This window comes from Melampsora larici-populina, assembly GCF_000204055.1.
Source record: "Melampsora larici-populina 98AG31 unplaced genomic scaffold MELLAscaffold_79, whole genome shotgun sequence".
Lineage (NCBI taxonomy): Eukaryota > Fungi > Basidiomycota > Pucciniomycetes > Pucciniales > Melampsoraceae > Melampsora > Melampsora laricis-populina.
The window spans coordinates 88,613-93,792 of NW_006768843.1; positions in this window are offsets into that span (position 1 = coordinate 88,613).

Below are 5,180 nucleotides of genomic sequence, written 5' to 3' on the forward strand. Positions count from 1 at the left end.
ACCGGAATGCGTGAGGGGCATCTGCGTGACACTATTCTAATAATTCACAAAAACAAATCTGCAAGATCTGGTGGATTCCAATGATACCCTACACAATTCTAAATATACAAGATTGTGGTGTAAAAGTATGTTGATTTCTACTTCATTGTAATTCTTGCTAGGTGTAATGAAGAAGCAAAATTGAAGGGGTGACCAGAGTCAGGAAGAAAGCCCTGATAGAAAAAACTTGAAAATGAAAAAAACCAGCCCTGAGACCCAAATTTTGATTTTTAAATGAAATAAAATGAAATATAGCACTTTGACTCAACAGCCAATCTTAGCAAAAAGAAAGAACAACAACAACTTCAAAAAAATAACTCAATAAAAATAATAGAAACCAAAGGTACACTATGAATCTTCTCTAATTCTCCTTGTCTCCGTTATCAAGAATATTGATCAATAAAACTCTTCAACACTGTAAAAAAATCCAAGAAAACTATAGGAATGTTCTGAATCCTTTCCTTGTCTCTGTTATCAAGGATAATTACGAAGCTCATGGTAGGATAACTTTTCTTTGTCTCTGTTATCACAGAAGTCACTACTACCTAAAAAAACATTTTTATTCAACAATTCTTAGACTTTAACTTCTAACCAAGGACTTTTGTCAGCCCTGAGTACTAAACCAGAGTACCAATGCGCAACATATTGTAATAAAAACCTTAAAAATAGCAATTACAACTCAAGGCTCAGTTTCAAGAGTCAAGTTACATATGATTTAGCATATGTAACATGTTTCGTAGTTAAATCTGATTCAGGCACTTTTCTATTTTGACCAGATTTACTTTCTTACTTCTTTGTTACGCTAAACCCCTTAACTTCAATTCAGTTTTGACCAATCTAGCTCAATACTTGAATACAGACCTAGAATGGCAGCTTGGCTATTACGCACTTGATGGCTTATTGATAGTGATGGATAATGAAAGGGACTGGACTGAATGAATAATTGTAGCGTGTACTGTGAGACAACTTTTGTAGGCCCTTATGAGACATTTGTATAAATACTGTCCTATTGTAGCCTTGTATTTCTTCTTTACTCACTCATCTTGCTATTTCTCATTTCGTCCATAACCTTCCTAAACCATCCATATCAACTTTCACATCGTCAGGTGTGTATTTCGCTTGTTGTGATTCTTATTCCAACAAAGCTTTCACTTACACTAGCGCTATTAGACCATATTTTTGGTTTTTGCCACTTTCTGCCCTTCACAGATTAAGGAGCAGACAAAACATTATCAGTACTTTACTCTTCTACGATGTCAACTGAACAAACCTTGTCCTCGCCTCCAGCTCCCCCAAAAACGAAAATCGTGTATGATAACGCCGCCCCATTAAACCCGGGCCTTGCTGCCGCCGCTACAACTGCTTTGGGTGCCGCCCCCGCGGCTATGCGTATGCAGTTATCAGATACCAACTATGCCGTCTGGACGACATGGATGGAGAGCGAATTGGACAACCTCCAATGTTGGGGTGTTGTGGATGGTTCTTACATCATTAAGAAAAACTCACCTGCTGAAGATTTAGTGGCTTATTCAAAGCTCGAATGAAAAGCTTATAATTTCATTGTTTGACATCTTGATGAAAACAACCTGGCTATTGCTACTCAATTTGTGAACATTCCCGGAACCAGAAAACCGGCGCAGGTATATGGGCTCACCTCAAAGAGAAGTATATGCCGAACAATGTTTTTCATCAAACCTTTACCTTACAAAATTTTTTGAACATCAAATATACTACTTGTGCTAATTTCTGCAAGGAAGTTCGATCATCTCTGTCCGCTTTGACTCGACTCGGTTTAGATATTCCAGATCGTGTCCTGGTTGTGCTAGTATTGGCTCAGCTTCCTTGTTCAATGGAATCTTTCATCCGTATTATCTCTCACTCTATGGACGACAGAACCAACGTCACCATTGTCTTAAATAAACTTGAGCAAGATGCCCACTTGCATTGTAACATGGAGGAACCTACTCAATCCACTGCTTTAATCTCCGCCGGCAACAAGAACCCTGGCCATGTTTGTACTGCTTGCAAATGTCCGGGTCATCTAGAGCCTCGGTGTTGGATTTCTCATCCCGAATTGAAACCATCTTACGTTCGTGGACGAAAAACTACCGCTTCTGTTGCTGCCTCTGTTGCGCCAAATGCTTCCGCTGCGCCCTCTACTCCTTCCGGATCAGCTCCTATCTCCACTGCTATGTATGCTGGCATGGATCTCGAGACTCCTCTGTCAGCTTTGTCTCTTCTACCCTCCACTACCGCTCTCAACGCTTCACTTACGCCTATTTCTACACTTTTGGATTCAGGCTGTTCTGATGTCATGTTCACTAGCCGAGAATCTTTTACTAGTTACTCGGATTTCATCTGTAACATCAACATTGGAGAGGTTGGGAGATAGGTTCAGGCTGTTGGAAAAGGGGTAGTTACTGTTCGAGGTGCTGGTGGGGTTATTATCTTTGAGAATGCACTTCACGTTCCTGTACTTCCATATAACCTTATACCGCTTTCACTATTATGGCAGGAGGGTTCTCAGATTTTGTATCACGGAAACGACGCTTTCTTGGTTGTACGCGGTGATAAACTTGTTTTTGATGGAGTTGTTAAAAATCGTCTTCTTTTTCCTCACATTTCCATTATTCAATCTTCTTTCAATGACAATTCATCTTTTTCTTTCAACATCTGGCATGATTGTCTTGGACATATGAACCACGATTATTTGAATTCTACTGCATCTCACACTGAAGGCATTGACAAAATTCCTGGTAAAGACTTTTGCGACTCATGTGCCATTAGTCGTTCTACTCGTGTTCCTTTCTCTGGCAAAATCCCTCGGCCCTCTCATCCTCTTGAAGCCATCCACACAGATCTATCTGGAGGCATCAACCCACCTACTCCGTCTGGTTTTGAATATTTCATGAAACTCACTGATGGTCACTCTTCTTATCGTTGGATTTATCTTTTACGCTTCAAAAACAAAGCACTCGATAAATTCAAAGAGTGGAAATTACAGGTTGAATGTACCACAGGACGTGTCGTTAAAAAGTTAGTCAGTGATGGAGGAGGCGAATATGTCAACAAGCTTTTCTGTGACTATCTTAAAGCTGAAGGAATAATACACAATGTTACCGCCTCGCATACGCCTCAGCAAAACCCTTTTTCAGAGCGTGGGAATCGAACTACTAATGAAAAGGCTAGGACTATGCTTCATCGAGCTTCTATGCCGGCTTTTATGTGGGGTGCTGCTGTGTTAACAGCTGTTTATCTTGAAAACCAAACGGTTTCGCGTTCCTGTGATGGAATAACGCCTTATGAATCGCTTCACTGTTCCGTCCCCTCTGTTGGACACATTCGGATCTTTGGTTGTGCTGCATTTCGACATCTCACTCATGGTAGGGATGGCAAATTTGGGCCACGTGCAGAGAAGCTTGTTCTGGTAGGGTTTGTTGAAGGCATGAAAAATTATCGGCTTTATGATCCTTCTTCTGGAGCCATTTTACTTCTCACGATGTCCGTTTTAATGAATCAGAATTTCCCTTCTTGCAACTCTCCGACAATCCTTCAACTACTATTGTTCCTTTCGTTGAGGAGGAAATCTTGGGACGTGAACCTGTACGTGTCCGTCTTCATTGCCCGGAACTCGCCGAAGAGCTACGACAAGAGCAGTCTACTATGACGGCAACCGCTTTGATAACTATCATCGGCAATTCAATTGACGACTCTGCCAACTTGTCTACTCTCGACTTGGAGCCCAATCCTCCCACTTATGCCAAAGCCCTTCTTACAAAAAACTCCATCAAATGGAGACAGGCCACGTTTGAAGAATTCGACTCTTTTGCGGCTAATCACGTTTTTGAAATAGTCGACTCTATTCCTGCCAATCAAAAGCCTATTTCTACCCGTTTTGTCTACACCAGAAAATTTGATGAATCTGGATTCCTCAATAAATTTAAAGCCCGTTGTGTTGCTCGTGGTTTTCTTCAAGAGGAAGGGAAGGATTTTGAAGAGACTTTTTCACCCACGGGACGTCTTGCAACCCTCTGTGCTGTTTTTGGTCACGCTGCTACTGAGGACCTTGATATTGAGCAGGCCGATTTCGTGACTGCTTTTCTTAACTCCGAACTCGGTGAAGGTGAAATCGTATACATTCTTATACCTGACGGTTTTGTCGATTGGGTCAAGCAACTCCCACCTTCTTCTCCTTTTCAAGCTTGGTTACCTGTCCTTATATCACGTTGTGGATCTCTTTGGCTTAAACTCTTACGTTCACTCTACGGTTTGAAGCAAGCTTCTCGTAGTTGGTATCTCACCATCAAATCTTGGTACTACAGACATGGTTTTGTCGTTAGCAATGCTGATGCTTGTTTGTTTGTTTACGTTGGTAAAAAGGGAGATCGTATTTTAATTTACATGTGGGTGGATGATATCGTTGTTGTTGGTAAAAATGTCAGCTGGGTTTTGGATGCTTTAAAAACCGACTTCCGTATCAAGGCTTTAGGACCTGTTAAAAATTTGTTGGGTATGCAAATCAAACGAAATCGTGAAACAAAGACCCTTGCAATATCTCAATCAAAGTACATCAATGAACTTCTCAAGGTTTACGGTATGGAAGACTGTAAAAATTTAGGAACTCCACTTCAATCTAATCTTCCCATTCTTCCTGGCACTGAAGATGAAATCCTTGAGTTCAAACTCAGTGGACTCAATTATCGACGTGCGATTGGTTCTCTTAATTATCTTTCACAATGCACTCGTCCAGACCTCTCTCACCCAGTTAGTTTGCTATCTCAATTCTTGGAGAAGCCCACTATGACACACTGGGGCCATTTCAAACGAGTTCTTCAATATCTACGAGGAACTAGCGATCTATGCCTTACCTATGGCATCCAACCGATTAATGAAACTTTACTCAAAATACAACCTGATCTCAGTGGACCTCCTGTTGCTTTCTCCGACTCCAATTGGGCTGGTTGTACTATCACTCGGCGTTCTACTTCAGGCTATACTTTCATGTTCAACGGCGGTGCTATTAGTTGGCAATGCAAAAAGCAACCCACGGTAGCGCTTTCTTCAACTGAGGCCGAGTATAAAGGATTTTTAGATGCTGGACAAGAAGGAATGTGGATAGAAGGCTTATGTGTGATTTGGAT